Raw genomic sequence first — 21,833 nt, forward strand, 5'->3', positions numbered from 1 at the left:
GGCAAACTTTTTCTATTTTTCACTTTAGACGGGGTCAGAGCGAGAGAAATGTTGAGAAAGAATGGAAATCATTTTTAAAAGTTCTCGCTACTTATGGTTTTCGAGTTACGGCGGGTTAAACGAACGAGAGTTTTCCTTTGGCGGGGGACTTGGGACTCAACATATTAAAAGAGAAGGAATGATTGCTGCTTATAGAAATCTTCGCACTGATTTCCGGTCTGTTTCCATCGCCCTAGGTTTTGAGTTAATCGTGAGCACTGAAATTAATTAAACTATTGCTCACACATAAAATTAACATCGATTTTGATTGTTCGTTAGAAAGGAAGGCAAGGTTAGCTTCATTGATCCATGTCAGAGAAACCAACTTGTGACACGCTGTGTATGTAGTAATACTGGAATCCCATGAAGGAATTTTCAGCAACAATGAATTATATATTCCAAGGCATTCGAAAAGTAATGGCAACATAGCTACTGTTTCACATTTATTTAGGTTGTTTTTGACATTACACATAGTCCCTTGCCACGTCAACAATACGTTGCCAAATCCTTGGAAGACGACGGACTCCATATGCAACATTATTTTTGGATCTCTATCTCGCTGATCGATCTGAAGCTCTTTGGATGTCAACTCTTGATTGAAAGCGAATGCCTCGTCTCCAGCCTCTTGCAATATAGTTCGTTATGGTTGAACTTCTCTCCCACAAATTTCTTGTAATTCCGTAAAGCACTGGTTGCAGTTTTTCCTCTTGCAATTTGTATTTTTAGGAAGCATCTTCGTTCATACGAGTACCTACTGAATATTTTTAGTGCGGTATTACTTAATACAAATCAGAAACAGTCCCTGTATTCACAAAATATTGTTACTTAAAGACTTTTCATATTCCACACTTATGCAACAATCGCTCCTCTATTACGTACTAAAAGATTCCGATGCTCACCGCTAGGAGCGCTGATTTACAGCATTGTTGCCAATTATAATATCCTAGTAGTTATAATAATGAGTTGCATCGTCTTCAGCGATGTCCAGCCCTTTCCTCTAAATTCGTTGCGTGAGAAATGTTGGGGAGCAGAGAGTTACGAGTTTATTGCCAAGAACTCAGCATTAGTTAACATACGAGTGCAATGATTTCTTAATATATGTAATGTGATAAATAGAAGAGAAAAACTGCTAAGCCTAAAAAATTAGAGTAGATATCTGCAATAAAAATCTCTCACTTTTTAGACTAGTTCTACAGTTGGTGTGTAAACCCTTGATGTAGCGTGCTCACAGTTTGACTCTAGTTCCCTTAACTTATCCGATTTAATTTGTTTAAAATCTGGACAGTATTTCTTTTATCTCAATATAGGAAAAGTGTATGTATTAAAATCGGTTATTTTAAAATAACTTTAAATTATTATAAAGCCTGTAGCACTGTTGCTGTTGGAAGTAAAGTAAGCTGAATTCCATTGTGGTTCACTTTTGACACCCCATAGAGTTTGTCATTTATATCCAGGCCAAAATGTTATTTCTCTTATGCTACATTATTTGGCCGATGCTGAATAATAATAATATTTATTTATTTACTAATATTTTATTGTGCTGTACAACAGCCAGCGGCCAATAATAGTTCAGCACAAAATGACGATAATTACAAATAATGACAATAACTGCAATAAAAATACATGAATATAAATAGAAGTGAAGTAAAGAATAACTTAATTAAAACAATAATAACAAAACATGGGTTATAAATGTTAGAATTGAATTAGAATCCAACATTAAAACAACAGCAATATAAATATCCGAACTATACATTAAAAGGATCCAATTTCATACCAAGTAAATTGGCAAGTTTTATGCATCTGGCAATCGGTGAAAGAGATTTAGACTTACTGGTATAAAATTGTTTTGAAATCTTAGTCCTTTAGAAGGAATCCGAAGGAATATTGCTTATGATGGATTCACAAAGAATGTCACCCTTTATAAACATAGAAAAGAATAAGTAATCGAGATCAAGACGTCTGGCATTAAGACTAGAACAGTTAAAATAATTACAGGTTAGCTCATAAGTGAAAACAGAGGAAGTAGGTAGAAATCTAAAAGCACATAATGAAATATATTTTCTTTGAATATTTTCTAATAATAATAATAATAATAATAATAATAATAATAATAATAATAATAATAATAATAATAATAATAATGAAAATATGCATATGCAATTGATAGTTGAAAAATATTTCTTTCTTAAACGTTGCAGTTTTCTTGTAACGTTGTCCAAATTTAAATTATTTTTGTATCGTACTTATTTTTTTGTAGGCTTCGTAAGTTTTTCTGTTACTTCTTGTGACCTTGTCTGTCACTATGCGAAAGTGTTCTTCTCCTGCCCTCCTTCCTCATTCTCTTTCACTCCATGCCACTGCACTTCGTAGTTTAGATTCTGCGTCACAAATCTTGGTTCCTAACTGATGTCTCTATTTTCTTTTGGTTAATATAAATCTGTGCTTTTTAAGCCTCGAATTTCAATATAAATTTTATTGAAATGTGTAATTCGGTTTCTCCGGTATTATTATTATTATTATTATTATTATTATTATTATTATTATTATTATTATTATTATTTTCAGGAAAGAAATATGTTTTGTTATTCATACCGTACCTGTTGCTTCTAATTATGATCGGCAGTTGTTTAATATCTTTCTTATAAAATTATCACAGTCTCCTCGAACCACTGCTTGCTGGATCGCATCTTGTAGCTGCGTAAACTGCCTGCTCAGTCAAAGTTATTTTGCGCTAGCTGGCAGGCAGTGCCCATCGCTATTAACATTATCAGTATATGCAAAGTCACTACCTGCCACCTAGCGTTTACTCGCTCATAAGCGTTGATTGGACAGGTAGTGTAAGCAGCCATAGGATGTGATCCAGCCATGCCTCCGATGGCTGCTTATACTGTCTGCTCATTCAGTGGTCAAACATGTAACATGAATAGAAAAAAAAATGCTTCTAGATGGCAGCTCCTAACGACTAGTGAATCGCTTGTGGATATACATAGATCCTATGCTTTATGTTTGTAGTAAGTGATTAAAATATTACTTTGTTTCGCTACTCTAAAGCTTTTTCTTCCTCTTCTTTAATCCAGTTCTTGAAAGAACAAGAAAACCGGAAAACTTTTTCTGTGTGGAACTTTCTTACATTAGTAACTAAGGGTTGCACGAATTTATCCACAAGAGTTTCTGACACAAGTTTCTGATGGTTATTATTCCTAACACACTTCAATATGTCACACTGGCACAAAATGGATAGAACAACTGTTTTGTTTGTTTTGTTTTTCTTCATAGTTTGGAGCAGACATACGGATGAACGTAGTATATTTGGTGCTGCCACCTACCGTTTCAGCGAAAGCATTGTTAGAATGGTCTTATGAGTAGGCAGCATAAGCAGTTCAAGCAGGCAGTGGAAATTTCCTTACTTTGAATTTTATTTTTATTAGTTTTTTTTTTAATTGGTAGACAATAATTTTTAATTGGTGATGTATATAAATAATATAATTTTGTATCAACATTCAGTACAGTCTTCTACTTTGTGCAGAGACATGATTTATGTCTACTTTACTTAACTAAATACGTTATCAAAATTCAGATCCTTTAATCTTTCTACTACATTTCCACTTTCCTAATTCACAAGATTTTTAAGCATCATTTCTCACTCATGAATAAAATAATCAATCCCTGTAGTATGACGAGATGCTGTGTGTAAATTACTATATTTTATTAAATTTTAGCACATGATATTTTCTGCATGAAACCTGATACATGAGGGGTTGTATTTACATAAACTGTGTAACGAGTAGTGTTTTGTGGTGGTTGTAATATGTTGGCAGATGCTGTCGAGGAAGACTGCACGGACTTCCAAGGCAATACAATCAATCATGGCCTCCTCTACGTCCCAGGTCCCAGCGTTTGTTCAATGTGTGTCTGTTACCATAGTGAGCCTATGTGGTGCAAGGCCATCTACTGTGATCCACCCTATGTGAGCTACAGTCTCATGCTACCCTTCATATACATGCTTAACCTATCTTTTCTCTCTTAGTTGCTTGCGTACTCTTCCTTATGTGCATGATTATCTCATTCTTTATAGGCCATATATTGAATATTCATTAAGCTAGATATTTAGAGATGTAGTGTTGCTTATAATTATGATTTTGGAATTAACTCATGTTCTTTTTTTGATTGTTTGTGCTATAAAATGTTTGTTCTTCAGTGCAAGAGATAGCTCAGCATATGTGTAGGTTCTCTCATTGCCTGCCTTCCCTGATGACGTAACTCCGAAACTGTGCTTGATCATGTCTAATAAAATACTTAAATCTTTTTCCTTTGTAACTGCTGTCTGGATGTAACATTTCACACTGAAAATGTATTTGCTAGGTCTGTCCTTGTTAAAGAATTTAAATTTGTATGCACATGTCTTTTCAATGTTTCAAACTAGAATATAGCTAATACACAGAACTGTAGAGGGAAAAAAATTGACATTTGATAGCTTTCAGACAGAACAATAGATAATTTTAACTTCCTTGTAATGTCTGATATTCAGAATAATTATGCTGTATATCCGGGACCAAGAAGCATGTCAGCCGTTCTTCAGAATCCTTTGCCTTAAGTTGGTTTCACTCCAGACGACAACTTTTACCCGAAAGCTAATATTCTGATTTGTAATAATCAGCGAAACACTGTTATCGTATAATAATTCATCGAGGCTTAAATGTGAGTAGATAGGCCTACATATACAATAGATCTTGTGCTCGTATTGTATTTATACAAGCTAGCCAAACTGTGCAGTTGACAAATAAATGTCTCTTCCCGGATTCTCCAAGTATAAGGGTAAGAAAATGCTTTGTGCCAACTATTATGTATGATAATGTGGCTGATATCTTCCGGATCAGTATTCTGGAAAATACAAGCCGTCGTTACTCAGGACTTGAGGATAGGATGATCGGACCGTTTGTAATTGTACGTATGGCGTACGGTCGTCAGTTCGAAGCCTGTGGAAACCGCTATTTTATTTTGTTTCTTATCTGTATAGTAATTAATAATTTGTTTTTTTTTACATTTATTTATTTATTTATTGTCGCTTTAACTTATAACAAAAGTCATATCGCGACACGAATTAATTTTAACAATAACATAACAAAGAATTTGTTATACACACTTCAAACGACTGTTTTAGCCGACATTATCTAATATCATTCGAGCAACTGAGTAGTTCGTTTGTCACATTAAACATATGGTGACTCGTATGGTTGTTGTTTAGTCAACTGTCCGAACCTCACAAGTGACACCAATAAGGCATCACTCATGAGGCAACTAAGCCAGTTGGGTGGCCAGTTCTTTTCTCCCACCATTGCATACATCGCTTGTTTCACTAATCACATTTCAGAGTGATTTGTATTATTGTCGGTTCGCAACTTCATCTGTAAACGTTTTGAATGCATAAACAAATGAAGAAACTGATCAGAAATGTAGGAGTTGAATTCAAGCACAAAATCAAAATTACTTTCTACATAAATGAAGTCCACTCTTGTGGAGAAACGGTTAGCGCGTCTGGCCGTTTTAATAAATGGAGGTAGAAATTGTGCCAGATGAAAATAAAATTCTCAAAGTTTTTCGTCTGTAAGTTTGAGGCACTGAAGGAAACAAAAGACGGTACACATACTGATTTTTTTTGCAAGAACTCTCTAGCACCCCAGAAAGAGTAAGTTACGTACTCGTGCTCAGGGGGCATTCCACATTTTATTGAGTAACAGAGTAAAAAGTAATAAAAGAAAAAAACATATATCACAATAATTGAACTTTAAACTTTCTCTGTTAACAGCAATTTTTAATAGATTTTTTTAAAATAAGGAGCATTAGCAAATTGTATGTTTGGGAATTTATCTATTATCACGTTGTAAAGCCTTGGACCGAAGTTGCTACTGTGATTATATGCTACAGTTGTAGTACATTTAGGAACTCTCAAGCATATTATGTTGTCTGATCTTTTGGTTTTATATTTATGTAATGAATGAGTAATTAGAATAATAGTAGGTGCCAAATCTAGGGAATCTTGTAGGACTATTTTCAAAAAACTACAAATAATGCCCATGATTTGTCAGTATATTTTTTCATTAATAATCTTCGTCGTGTAATCGTGAAAACTTTGTAACTAATTCAACAGTTCATAGCATAAATACACGTCAAAAATGACTTTCATACTCCATCGGCAAGTCTATCGTGCTATCAAAAAGGAGTGCGTTATATGGCAGTAAACATTTTTAATAGCCTCCCTATCGATATAAAAAATGAAACTCAAAACATAAGATTATTTAGAACCAAATTAAAGAAGTACCTAATTTCTCACGCCTTCTGTTCTGTAGGTGAATTCATGACATTCAATAACGCTTCATGAAATTGATACTAAAACTTTGTGTTGTACTAGTGGACTATATTGTAAACCTCTTCTGTATATATTTCATCTAGACTGTGACTATATATTAAGACTTTATAATAGTATTAGGTTTTTTGATTTGTTCCATATTTTAACTATGAAGCAATGTATGAATACCATGGAATGTTAATAAATACAATACAATACACTATACACTATGTGAATATAGATTAAATATGTTTCGGTTTTTATGTACGAAATTCAGTAAATTTGTTGGAAGTCAAGTACAGAGTGTATACAAATGATTCATCGGGTTCTGACATCGTATATCTTCAAATGTATGATGTCCATCCATTTGTGCTAATAGCCAATCGAAGGAGCACATTTTCAAGTTCTGTACATATCATTACAAATGCTCTGTGTCCTCCTCATGTTACCCGACACACATCTATGCGGTAGTCCAGTTCGACCCTTACACGTTGGAGCATGTTATTGTTGTCGGCATAGGTGGCATGTAAACATTCTCTTTCACGTACCTCCAAAGAAAAAAAAATCACAAACTGTGAAGTCAGGAGACCGTGGGGGCCACCTGAGGAGTGCCAAATCGTCCTGAGCACATCGCCCAACCCACCGGTTTGGAAGTTCCTCGTTTAGATATCGACGCACTTCTCTATGCCAATGAGGCGGAGCTCCGTCTTGCTGGAAGATGAAGTTTGGGTTGTCATTTGTCAGTTGAGGAAACAACCAGTCTTGCAACATTTGTAGGTACGTCGCACCCATCACGGTATTCTCAGCAATAAAGTGGGGTCCGTAAACCGTGCTCCTTGAGACAGCACAGAAAACACTCAATTTTGGAGAATCTCTTTCAATTTCCACTGTAACACGGGGTTTTCAGCTGAAACATCTGGTCGTCCTGAGCTTTTTCCTTTACACAAGCACCCTTTGTCTTTCAACTGTCGATACCACCGCAGAATGCTTTGGTGGGTCTCCTCTGTGCTGTCTCCGGAACGCACGCTGCACAGTGATGGTGGATTGAGTACTCTGGTATTCCAAAACAAAAAATGCTTTCTGTTGATCAGTCACTATTTTACCAGCAGCCACTAGTGAGTCACTGAAGAGTCAGAATGAAATCTGAAATGAGGGATGACAAATTTAAGAATATGCTCTTTCTGTTGGCTGTGAGTACAAATGGGTGGACATTATAAATTTTAAGCTGTACGATGTCAAAACCTGATGAATCATTTGTATACATTCTGTACTTCAAATTCTGAATACAGCAGCTCTGAAGGATAATCAAGAGGTTTATTAAGGCATATTAATCTACACACTTGATTTTAGATATTTAAATACACTCAGGGACAAAAAAACCGGACACTTCTATATTTGCTTGTATTTTGTTGCCAATTATTTCAAAATGAAACAAAACCCATTTAGACAAAATAATGTTTCATTTAGCACCTTATACGACAACATTTGAAAACAAATCTCTGATGAGAAAATTTACAAAAAATTACAAAGGGCGTATAACTATGACATCGTTTGGTCTAACTGTTTTTTCATTTTATGGTGCCTTAAACATTAAAAACTCTTTTTAGTAACGGGTATTACCGCCTCTGGCTTGAATAACTGCAGCCATACGTCTTGGCATGCTCTCAATTTGGTTAGCAATGGCTTCTTGAGGAATAAGTTCCCATTCTTCGCCAAGTGCTCGCCTTAACTCTTGTAACGATTCTGGTCTCGGTCGTCTATTCTTAACATGCCGTCCCAGCATGTCCCACACGTGTTCAATTGGGTTCATGTCTGGACTCCTTGCTGGCCATGGAAGAACATGGATTCCCACTTCTTGGAGATAATCTCCGACCGTATGGGCAATATGCGGCCGTGCATTATCATGCATTAAAACAAAATTATCGCCTACAAATTGGCCAAATGGCACAACATGATCAGCCAAACATTCATTTATATACCTATCAGCTGTTAGTCTTCCATTTTCAACAAAAACCAACTCTGTACAAGCATCCGTACACACTTCTGCCCAAACCATCACTCCACCACCTCCATACGGCACATTTTCGGAAATGCAACACTGTGAAAATCGTTCTCCCCTCCTTCTCCAAACTCTTTCACGTCCATCAGGTGAGCACAGATTGAAACGGGACTCATTGGTGAACAGAACACAACTCCACTGTCCATTTCTCCAATCCCTGTGATCATTTGCAAAACGCAGTCGTTCAACTCGATGCATCCTGAGAAGTCTGGAACCAGTTGCAGATCTACTTGATATCAGTCCACTTGCTTTCAACCTCCTTCTAACTGTTTTGGACGAAATTGGGCGTCCATGCATGTTAACAAATTGCTGGGCTACACTAGTAGCTGGCAGGTTGCGCTCCCTAAGAACTCTCAACACCATATACCTGTCTTCATTTGGATTTGTAGCTCTTGGACGACCCGAACCTGGTCTTCTGGTATATTCTAGGGTCTCTCTATACCGTTTTATGGCATCATGGGTTGTGCTTCTAGCCATATTCATAACATTTGCAATGTAACGTACACTGCGTCCATCATCGTAAAGGGCTACAGCTCGAGCCACATCTTCAGGTCGCATCTTGTTTTAAGACAAATGTTACAACGCCACTTAAACTCAGAAAATGTAAAAATAAAGAAATAACGAATGATAACGATAATGAAGCACAAAATGGTTGAGACAAAATTGTTATAGCTGAGACTCCGAAAGCAAAATTGGAATATTTGGTTGTAATGGCTTGTTTATAAAACAAAAAACAATCAACAATGTATACACGTCTCCATAACAACAGATGGCTACCATAATATTGTATGAGAAGATAATGTTTTGTAAAATACCAGCAAATATTAAAGTGTCCGGTTTTTTTTGTCCCTGAGTGTATTATTCATGCCTTATGATGCCCCATAGGAGGCGGAAACGTTAGTAAGTTAATTAAAAGGTAAATATATAAAAAAAACAGTGATACTGTATGTAACTTGTTTTTTGTCCAATTTGTTAAGCCATAAAGATTGATTATTTCAAGATAGTGGTACTAATAAGTTCTCGACGTTACTTCTTCCTATAGATCTTTTCGATTAATTCTGCGAGGGACAGGGACAGTTGATAAATCGCAGACAGCCAGTCTTCCACGTTATCTTTCCTTATTGTTGACATAGGCTACTGTATTAGTCTGTGGTAGATGGTGCCTAAGTATTAAATGCTGATCAGAACCTGGAAGGCGTCGAGTGTTTTCAAAGAGATGCACCACAACTATTTTGGGGGGAGTTGGAGTTTATTACAATGGACGAAACTTGGGTTCCTCATTTCGAGTTTGAAACAAGTTTCAATCAAAACAATGAAGACTCTTCTCCTATCCAAAGAAGTTTAGAGCGTATAAATCAACTGGATGTCCAGCTTTCCTGAGATTATCAGGAACATGCTTTCACTATCACTTCATTGTTAAGGCCATTGAGGAGAACTGAAGTACAAGAGGAGAGAAGATCTAAGAAATGAAGTCATCCTTTAATTGAGCATTTACAATTGAGTAACATTGCAGGATTGTGGGTTTGTACTCGTCACATTTGCCTCCGTCAGTTCGTCCCTAACCTCAAAGACGGTTTGGGAGGAAGATGAAGATATGGTGGAGGCAGTAAATGTTGTTTTCAATTGGAGAGTTTTGAATTTTATTTTATGGAGATACGAAGATTCTCAATCATGCCAATAGCTCTACTGAGTTAAAAAATGTACGTTAAAAATAAATAGGTGTTAACGAAATTCTACCATTTTAAGGACTTATCAACCTTCCCCGCTTATCTTTACAGTTTCACCTGTTCGGATTCGTTTTCTAAAAAGATTCTTATTGGTATATTGGACACTTGGGTAAAGGCGTTATCCATCACTACAAAAGGTTTGCAAATTAAACGTTCATCTGCTTGCTTACAAGGGAAGGGTTTCGGCTCGAACAGGAATTTTTGGTTAAAAATTTGTACAGAGGCTTACCTCACAATGGTGATGAAGAGCGTAAAAGCATTCATTTGTGTAACTCTCCGTTTGGTTGGTATTGGTCAATACACTTCTTTAAAAATGCCTGGAACAGCATGGAGCAGAGCAATAAGCACAACACGCAGAAGCAACACCTGAACAATCTTCTGAACCACACTCCAGTGCTGAACAATCAAATGCCACCTGAATTACATTTTTGAAGTCCGAGACTTGTTCAGGATTCACGTAACCAGCTGACTGCCAGGAATACTGAAGCATAGGGCGGTACACTGGAGCAAACAACTGGTTATGAATAACAGGGTGCATTTTCATTATAAACACTCGATTTTCCAAATCAAGTTCTGGATTCTCAGCAAGAGTCCTTATGCAATCTGTTATCCTCCGAACATATATTTTCTATTGCCTAAGCCTCTAAGGAAATAGGTATCCAGAGGCTGGACTTATTTAGTTTTTTTTTTTTTTTTTTTTTTTTTAGGTGGAATGATCATCATACATTCCATGTCCTAGCCTTGGAATGATTCATTTATTAAGGTTGCGTCCTTGTGCGCATTCAGTGACTCACACAACAGTGTACACTTTTGATTAGCTGCAATATTTTCAGACAGAACGTTGCAGAAAAATGTTCTTAAATGGGCTGTAGACATTTTACCACTCGCACTAGCTTCTAGGCTAGGCTAGGCTTACGGGTAAGGTGTCCCATCCCCTTAACTTGTGCAGTGCTCTCCCCACCCCTCAACTTGTACAGTGCTCTAACAGACAAACCACACATTACACAAACGAATGCTTTTGGGAGCTTTACAGAGATGTAAAGAGATACGAAATTCCTGTTCGAGCCGAAACCCTTCCCTTGTTAGTGAAGTTTGTGCCACTGATATCGTCGTGGTAGCCACTTGCAAATTTGTCCATAATTATATACACACACTTAAATCGGGAAATGTATAAATGAAGTTGTATATCTTACTGTTGGGATTATAAAGAATGCCTAATTTGTGTAATCCAGAAAGCCAAAATGCATCTCTTATTTATTTGTACGAGTATATTGGATGACTTCGTTCATGTATGTCTCTGTATCAATAGTCGAAAAAAATAAATTAGCCTATATTAAACTGCGTGTTACATTCGAACTGAATTGCTGCGAAGCGCTTAATACGTGTGGAAGGTACGCGTCACGAGATAGCAGACCACGGCATTCAGCCCGGACAGCGGCGCGGTCGTGAAAGCTCAAGTATTTTGTTACGCTTTCGTTTTACATTCTTCTGTTATATAGTCTCTATCTACTACTCGAGTGCAGTCGTCTAGAGTGGATGAAGAGGTTCACGTTTCCTTCTTGTATTTCAAGACCTTTATAACTAAAATTTTCACATATGTTTGTTCACAATTCTGGCTATATAATGTACTTCCAACCATGTGGCAGTGTTTGTATGTTAATCTCACCCCAGCCTTTTATTTACCTTAGGACATTAGTTTTAAGCGAAACATTTCAAGTCAAATGTTCATTCTCGCATCTGCACTTACCAATTTTATGAATAATAATGACATCCAGTCCATAAAGGTTAACATAGGCCTACTCATGATTATGGAAGGTGATTGTGATTAAATACAGTCCAATTAGTCGCAGAAATTTCGCTACAATGGCTAAGTTCAAATTATTATCGCCGGTTCTCAACGTTGGCTTCCCACATTTTCCTCCCAGCTATGACAGCTTCCATGACAGCGGTTGGATGTTGTCTGGCCAAATATTGTACGTAATGAAGTCTTAATTTGCTGTAACTGCGTTCTTCTCTGTTAAGTACAATTTGACTCAATTTACGTTACGACCTACACAAGTTACGAAACCTAGATGATACAAATTGTCTCCATTATCCTGAACGATTCATCATATTAGTTAATGTGCGACAGTTATTGCTTTGTGGAAAGACTGGCCGTATTATGTTTCCAAATTAAGAAAATGAATTATTTGTTTATAGTTCGAATATTAAATTTGCATGATCCAGTTACAAGTACTATATTACGTTTGTATAGTACTTGTAAAATGTGCAAGAACCCGTGACTACTCATCATTTTAAATTGATTTTAATTTTATTTTCCAAAGTGAAACTTTCTTTGAAAACATAAACCACATTTGTATATAATAATAATAATAATAATAATAATAATAATAATAATGATAATAATAATATTAATAATAATAATAATAATAATATCATCATCATAATCGTACAAACACATATTAGACCAGGTGGTCTGTTACGGGCTCACATCAGTCCATCTCAAAGCCTGACGACCAACCGATCTTCTTCCACGATGAGCATACTGCAGGATTTCTTCTGTCCATCCTTCTGACATGATTTTCGTTTAACTGTTTACATTTTGTAATACTGGCAACAACATTATTCCACTCTTAATGCTATGTTTACATTTTCTTATAAGCAGTACCATACATACGTAAATGATACTAGATTTGATAGTAGTTTAATAATAATAATAATAATAATAATAATAATAATAATAATAATAATAATAATAATAACAACAATAATAATAATAATAGCCAATATTATTGCTGTTAAACTACTATCAAATCGTCCACACCTGTGGAGTAACGATTAGCGTGTCTGGCAGCGAAAAAAGGTGGCCCGGGTTCGATTCCCGGTCGGAGCAAGTTACCTGGTTGAGGTTTTGCCGGGGTTTTCCCTCAACCCAACATCAGTAAATGCTGGGTAACTTTCGGTGCTGGACTCCGGACTCATTTCACCGGCATTATCACCTTCATCTCATTCAATCGCTAAATAACCTCAGATGTTGATAAAGCATCGTAAAATAACTACTAAAATAATAACAAAACTATCAAATCTAATTATTGACGGATGTGTGGTACTGCTTATAAGAAAATGTAAACATAGCATTAAGAGTGAGTGGAATAATGTTGCAACAGAAAATCACGCAATTTGAAGTTTTAAGGAATAAGCCTGTACTGACTTACGTCAGCAGATAAAAGGAGCAGAGTGAGCACTTAGAGGTTCTTACATCGGCGGACAAATACAGGCTGTTTAAAAAAGTGTCGCTTGTTTTTACAGGAGGTAGCATTGGTCGAAACTACAAAAAAGTTCGTATATACGTGTATTCAGAAACAAATATCTGTTGAGATATGGCTTATGCTGTCTTGTGGTACGATACCCACCGGTCTGTCCCGCGCCGTGGCGTCGTGGTCTAGGAATCCTGCCTAGGACTCGTGTTACGGAATGCGCGTTGGTTCGAGTCCTCATGGGGAAAGAAATTTTCTCATGAAATTTCTGCCAATATATGGGACCGGTGCCCACCCAGCATCGTGATGCACTTGGGGAGCTACGATAAATAGCGAAATCCGGTTGCGAAAGCCAGCTATAACGGCTCGGGGAATCATCGTGCTAACCACACGATACCTTCATTCTGGTTGGATGATCGTCCACCTCTGCTTCGGCATGTAAACGTGAGGCCAACAGCCGGCTGGTCGGTCTGAGCCCTTCAAGGGCTGTAGCGCCATGGATTATTATTATTATTATTATTATTATTATTATTATTATTATTATTATTATTATTATTATTATTATTATTATTACCCACCTGTCTGTTAGGTAGACACTACAGAAGGTTACCGCGCATTGTTACACTTGCTTCAGCCCTTCTCAGTGAATCACGAACTCTTGCGACCACACCTGGCTGTTGTCGGATTTGCTCACATGCATTGGGTATACGCGCCTGTAATGTTTGTACATTGTCAATGGGTGTAGAATTCTCCAATGTATTTTAATATCCCCATAGCCAGAAATCTAAAGGATTTAAGTCAGGTGATCGGAGAGACCATGCTACTGGACCTCCTCGACCAATCCATCGCCCATTAATTCTCCGGGTTAGTTATTGTCGCACAAGATGTAAAAACTGGGGTGGTGTCCCGTCGTGCATAAACAGAAAGACAGCCTATATCAGTGAATACTGTAGGCTACGTACTTACTAACACAAGTAAAATGATAGACTCCGTAGTATCCTGGACCTTTGTTTACCACTACATTCTCTGTTTACTTCTGTTGAGGGATGCTATTCACTCTCAAAACATGCGCCATTGTTTTGTATTTTTATACGAATGACGATCATAGGCCACAATAAGCATGGCCCATATCTCAACAGATATTTGATTTTGGACATATGTTTATAGGAACTTTTTTTCTACTTTAGACCTATGCTACCTTCTGTAAAATATGCGACACTTTTTTAAACACCCTGTATATACTTTTAATTTAAAGAGACGTTTTGATATATAAACACAACTGGATACATTTTTTAACAGAGAGAACGAAGAAAAATTATTAATTTTTAAGGTCAGTGGAGAGAATAGAAAATAAATTGGGAAGATGTGAACGCGCCTAATCTCATGAAGTAAATGGTTCAGAAATAGTAACAGTTGAATCCCTTTGAACTTAAACATGCGTGCACCGAATACGGAGTCCAGATTTGAGAAGGAACTTTCTTAAAAAGACGCGCATTTATTGCAGTGGTTATTTGGTTTGGGCTACCGCTGACCATATTATTACACAAAACATATCTAACAATTGCTTTAATTTTAATTACTATGGTAAAACTAATAATACAAAATTATTACATTATGTTATATTATAAACTTTTTCTTTTGTAATTTCCTTGGGCTACCTCCGGTAGCCCGCAAAATACGTCCCTGTAATTTTTACTTTATAACTACTGAAACATTTTTTACGTTCAGCGTTGTTTGTTTTCTAAATACAACATAACGTACACTATGTCGACGATGTATGCAATGGAGGAGGAAAGGAACTGGCCACCTTACCCCATTATCTCCTGGCCTAGTTGCCTGATAAGTGGCGCCTTGTTGGTATCACTTGAGGTTCAGACCTATCTTCGGACAGTTGACTAAACAACAAACAATAAGACGTTTTTCATTTTATTTTATAAATCTCGCGACCCACTTTGTCTTCAACGACCTTTATTCGAGTCCTCACATGCGTAATTTAATACTAGTCACGTATGAATATGGGGGCTTGTGGAGGACGATCAACTGAAGAGATTTAATTTTGAAATCTGTGAAGACAATTTACGGCCATAAATTCATACAGGAGCATGTAACGAATGATTTATAAAGCTTTCAACTACTGACAACTGAGATTTGCACTATTTTATGAGAATGTGATTCTGTACGACTATACAGGGTGGTTCAGGACCTCTGCGCAAACTCGGTGGGATGATAGATTTCGCATCAAGGACCATTTTTTTGCGCAGACCCATTTTTTTCGACGTGTCCTTTAGGTAGTATGCACCCCTGTTTAAAATGAATCACTACGTGAGTGGCTATGTTTTCAATATTCAACCTCGTCCCCACTGTTACGTTTGTGTATACTAGGTCCACAAGAAAAATTTTATCCTACCCCTCTACGTGCCTCTGAGCCTGCTATGTCTTGTTAGGTTCGAGTCAGTGCATACTCACAACACAATGGAGCCCTTTGCTCAACATCTACGGAGAGCGGTGGGTAGCACGATCACCCAATATAACGCCCCTTGATTTTTTCTTTGAGAACATGTGAAGAGTGAGGTGTACACCAGAGACGCGAGACTTGTCATCTCTCTGAGCCACTCTGTGTACGTTATGTACTGTTAATGTTTTTGGTGCTAGATAACCTTGGTTGCCGGTGAAAAACGTGTGTGTGTTTCAAGTGGTTAAAATATATATCAGTATAATTGAGGCGTTGTCATTGAAAAGGAGTTGTGACAAACAATCGTAAAATTCGTTTTTGCATCTATAAGAAGAAGCCAATAACGTTGAAAAAGAGTGAAATGCAGAGTTATTTTGAAAATAAAACTATTGTAGACTGAATAGCATGTTTTTAGCAGTTTTTCTAATGACTCCCAATCTCTTTTTGCTTCTCTTGTAAAAATTTAGTTTTTGTCATTTAACTCGTTTTCAATGTCAACGATTCCCGAAGAAAATTTGCGTGAATTATACAGTGGATAACAGTTATATTCGTACAGCTGTATTTAATATTTAAAACAACATTTTTTCTGCAGAAATAAATATTGTATTCTTCTGTTTTATGTTGCATTATAAATCATTTACATACTTGACAATAATAATATATAAAAATAATTTTTCAATAACATAACAACTTTCTCTATTTAAACAAAAACACAGCCTTTCCCCGCAACATTCTTATTTGTACAGTTACAAAAATAAATTATAAATGTTTCTTTGTTTTTACATTTATGGCACAGACGGGAAGTTCTAATACTTTGTTGAATAGCCCCTAGCTTGCACGTTCTTTGCATTGACTGTACAAGACTAAGACAAGTGGCAGGTTTAATTTCTTCCCACGTCTTCAAAATAACTTCCTTTAGATCTTCTTTAGATGTTACTTTACATTTACGAACTCTTCTCTTGAGAATTGGCCATAGATGCTCAATAGGATTAAGGTCCGCGGATTGGGCAGGTGTTCTAAGCTGTTTAGGAACATTCCAGATGAGCCACAGTTTGTTAATTTCTGCTTTATGCTTGGGGTCGTTATCTTATAAGATGCTGATAGACCCATTTTTTTCCACACTTTGTTTGACATTATTTTTTAATATGTTCAAAATAACACCATTTGTGAAAGTTGTCATCAATGAAATGAATCGTACCCACTCCTTTTGATGACATACACCCCCACAATTTAATTGATCCACCTCCGTGTTTGACTGTTGGTAAAGTGTTCTCTACATTATCGGCCGTATTGACCTTCCTCCACACCGTCTGTATTCCATCAGACCCAAATAGATTTATTTTAGTCTCATCAGACCAAATCACAGTATTCCAGAAGGTTTGAAGTTTGTCCTGGTGCTCTCTAGCAAATGCCAGCCTTGCTGCACGATTCTTTTTACTTACACATGGCCTTTTTCTTGGGATTCTGCCGCGATACCCAGGCTGCCATAGCACTCGTCGAACGGTCTGACTGGATACCTTCTTACCCGATGCCTGTTGCAACATCTGCACAATTCCTGGTGCAGTTACACGTGGGTTCACTTTGACTTTGTTAACAATGAAACGTTTTTCTCTCTCATTCAGGAACGATTCTCTACTTCTTCTCGGAATATTCTTAATGGAACCATTATATTTGAACTTATTTACTATATAACTTACTGTTGAGTGAGGTTTTTTCACAATATTACCAATTTTCCTGAGTGAATAGCCCCTCAAAGCAAGACTGATTATCGTATGTTTAAGTTCTGTGCTTAGCTCCTTCCCTTTCTTCATGTTGGACACGACTGATACAATACATAGCAGACAACATCGCAACTCCCCCACCCCAATAGGTATGGAAACGCAGTTAACCGTCTATGCACACAGTAAATGTAACGTATCTTTGTAAAGTGTATACATAAGAGTGTTGCATGATATGTTGCCTTATTGTGACGCATTTACTTCCCATTGTTTATAAATAACATTCTCATCATTTTGTTACATTGTACGTGTTTAGTATAAGGATTTTAATGATATATTAAAATATTTTAAAGTTTAAATCAGTTTATAAGACAAACCAAGTTATTTCCTTACAAAATTTCAGCCTGTACAAATATAACTGTTATCCACTGTAAGTATATGTCCACAAGGACTCCAGTACAGTTCGGTATTCTAAACAAGGCACTGGAAAAATATATGGAACGTTATGTAGGATGATCCCAAAGACTTCTGACGCTCTTCCTCTGAACTGGTTTTAAACACAATCGCAAAACTGAAACTAGCTCGAACTGCACACTGTACCTCTTACTGAACGGAAGTTTCAGTCTCAGGTTTTAGTTCTGTTAGGAGTTGGAGACGTGTAGTTCCTATTTAAATAAAGAATGACTTTAGGTCACGAAATAATAAATGTGGACGTCAATAAGATAATAACGTAAAGGAAAATTAAACGATAATTACCTGAAATGGCATGAGTGCCATACTTTTCTGCGTGACAAGAAGTGAAATGAGAAATATAATTACTACTTTTTCCACAAATTAAACAAACCGTCTCTCCCTCATGAAGTGCACAAAAGTATTCGTCTTCCCATTCCCGATGGTAGTAATTTCCAGACGAAGAAGTCATTTTTACGGCGAAGGTTACAGAGGTACATTTGGAGTTGCCTGTCAGCCTACTTTCCGCGAATGCCACACACCACTGAGCTCAGAGCTCACCGCAAGCAGTGTTTACATTTGAATTCTACCTTCCCCTACCGAGCGGACTGGTGTGGGGTGATTGGAAGTAATCTCTTATTGAGATACAGTCGCCCATTCATGATGATGATGATGATGATGATCACTCTTATCATTATCATTAAAGAAACTGATAAGAAATGGTTTATTACTCTGCAATTTTTCAATAAAATGGACGGTTTTCTTGTAACTTACACGTGTCGTTATTTCGCAGTCTGGCAACCCTGCTCTTTGAGTTCTGTTCCAAGTGAACAGTATTAACGGCCGGCCGGGTGGAAGTTAACCTGTCTTTCGAACGTGCAATTTCTTCTATTCTCACGAAATTATTCAGTGGGTGTGTGCCAACATTTTCAAACACGAATGGTTTTATTTCTCGTGACGCTTGACGACTGTGAAGAAGGATTTCCAGGTAGGAATGTCCCAAACGCACAGACATTGATTTCACTTTGTCCGTAATATAGGAAGAGTAATGTCTAGTTTTCGTAATTGTGGTAATAAACGACCTGATGAAATATTATCACAGGAAGAAAGAAATGTTGAATTTGGAACAAAATCCAGGGCGTAATATGGCCGGTAGGTTGTAGGATCTCACTGGACTCCTGTAACAACATCTATAACACATTCAGCACGTAGTCGCGTAGTTGGTATAGCTCTGGCCTTCTATGCTCGAAGTTGCGGGTTCGATCCCGGCCGAGGTCGATGGCATTTAAGTGTTTATATGCGACAGGCTACTCATGTCAGTAGATTTACTGGCATGTAAAAGAACTCCTGCGGGACAAAATTCCGGCACACCGGCGAAGCTAATATAACCTCTGTAGTTGCGTGCGTCGTTAAATAAACTATAATTTTTTTTTTTCCAGCGCGTACAGTGTCTATGATTTTCATCCACATGTGTTGTTCTGTGAGTGACTACGTGATCAGTGTATACAGAATCCATATTTTGTAGGAAATGCTTACAGACGAAGCTTGCTTCACGCCAAACTGTAAACTGCGGACTTTCACAGTACGCGTCTTCTGTGTTGTACTGCTTGTGGCAAGCCGAAACACTTTTCATCTGATTCCAAGTATATTTATGTATATTTTCATAAAATAAATTATCTTTCTACACAATTAATATATCACACATAATTACGCAATTAACATCTTTACATCTCTGATATAAGAAGATTTAATTTATGTTATATATAGCTTGAAGACTTCACGCTAAACTCCAATCACAGTTTCGCTACCATACATAATACATGTCAATGTTAATAAAACAGTCAAATGCACGTAGCTGGAACGTTGGGCGAATTTCACATAGCCTAATCAGCATTAAAATGCAGTTGCACAATCGAGCCTAAGATTCATTAGTCCAAACGTAGCCATAATTATTGCTGGTTGTACATTATGCATCTTCATAATATTAATATGTTTATAATTCTTCAAACTTCAATCAGTATGTTTTAATATACTTTACTGTAATTCGCCATTGTTTACTTTTAACTTAACTATAATAACTAAATATTACAATATGACATTTAGTACCATTTAATTGTTCTTAATATATGCAATATTATTTGTTTTTATTCCAATGTTCTAAGATATATTTAGATATATAGCATTACAAAACAATTGCATTATATTCAAAGATGTCACAAATACGTCGTACAACTAAATTTTACTTTGCCGTCTGCTTCACCCATCATTTAAAATACTCTACTATACGAGTACACATACGTACATTATAATTTACTTGAAATCAGATATTATAATATTAATGTACCTGAAAACGTTTATGAAAAGTATTTCACCTGACATAATTAGGAACTTGAAATCCAGACGTTTGAGATGGGCAGGGCATGTAGCACGTATGGGCGAATCCAGAAATGCATATAGAGTTTTGGTTGGGAGACCGGAGGGAAAAAGACCTTTAGGGAGGCCGAGACGTAGATGGGAGGATAATATTAAAATGGATTTGAGGGAGGTGGGGTATGATGATAGAGACTGGCTTAATCTTGCACAGGATAGGGACCGATGGCGGGCTTATGTGAGGGCGGCAATGAACCTTCGGGTTCCTTAAAAGCCATTTGTAAGTTTGTATTGTGTGCTAGTTATAACAAATTATTATACATGTATGTTAATAAAACTACAAATTTGTCCAATTACATTGCAGATAAGGCATTTAGATTGATATTTTTTATAAATTAAAGATTAAAGATACTGCAATACTTGATATATGTAAGTTAATTATTTTTAACATTATATGTTTGGCAGTGAAAGTAAAATTTACAATTCATTTCTTAATTACCATGGCAACAATTCTTGAACAGGTCTGAAGTACTGACAATAAATTATTAGTTTGACAGTAACATAGTAACCAAGTCATGTGCTACTTGAATTAAAGAAACTGTAAGCGACTTATCTGATCTCGATCAGGTCTCACTTACGTTTCTCGGTACGTAATATTCGATTTATTCTTCATTGTTGTGTGTACACTTTCATAATCACTGACTGACTTTACAACTTCTCAAAAAGTTAATACAGTAAGGAAGCTGTAAAGTTAATCATTACTTTTTATTGTTTCATTTCATTTAACATTGTCAAATACATAGGCCTAATTTAAATACGTGAATGAGAAGAGTTGGTGCCATGAAAGTAATTTTTTTTTTTTCCAGGTGATTAGGGGTGACGAGTTTCTGTAGTGCTTCCGATTTACTGTTGTTGTTTAGTCAACAGGTTTGAACCTCACAAGTGACACCAATAAGGCATCACTCATGAGGCAACTAAGCCGGGAGATAATGGGGTAGGGTGCCAACTCCTTTTCCCTCTCCATTTCATACATCGCAGACTAGCTACATATCACAGCAATCAGACTTCAGATGCATACAAACAATTCTTCTTCCTCTGACACATATCGTCAAGTGAGATGTACTGCCTGATAATAGATGTACATATCAGCCAGAACCTCGGTCAGAGGTATCATTATGATCCTCTGTTATCCCATTGTTGTTTACTTCCAAGAAATACGGACTAATGATGAATAATGAATCGAAGTCACGCCATACAGTGACTTTAAAGTCATGAAGACATTGTTGAATTAAAACTTAGAGGCCATCTTCGAACCATAGCCTGAAATTACAGAACCAGTTTCCTGAAACCTCCCGATTAAATCCCTTTAATTGCGAATGCAACATGGGTGTTTTCTTAAATGTTATTGTGAC

The 21,833-nt window shown here is 36.6% G+C and overlaps 1 long non-coding RNA gene across 1 annotated transcript in view; it reads left to right on the forward strand.

Moving 5' to 3' along the window:
- LOC138708696 (uncharacterized) overlaps positions 1-21,833 on the forward strand; it is a 67,355-nt gene that overhangs the window by 10,178 nt on the left and 35,344 nt on the right. Inside the window, exon 2 of the long non-coding RNA XR_011334751.1 lies at positions 3,861-4,009. This is a non-coding gene — a long non-coding RNA (uncharacterized lncRNA). The remainder of the gene's footprint in view (positions 1-3,860; positions 4,010-21,833) is intronic.

The sequence above is a fragment of the Periplaneta americana genome, chromosome 11 (assembly GCF_040183065.1).
Source record: "Periplaneta americana isolate PAMFEO1 chromosome 11, P.americana_PAMFEO1_priV1, whole genome shotgun sequence".
Taxonomy (NCBI): Eukaryota; Metazoa; Arthropoda; class Insecta; order Blattodea; family Blattidae; genus Periplaneta; species Periplaneta americana.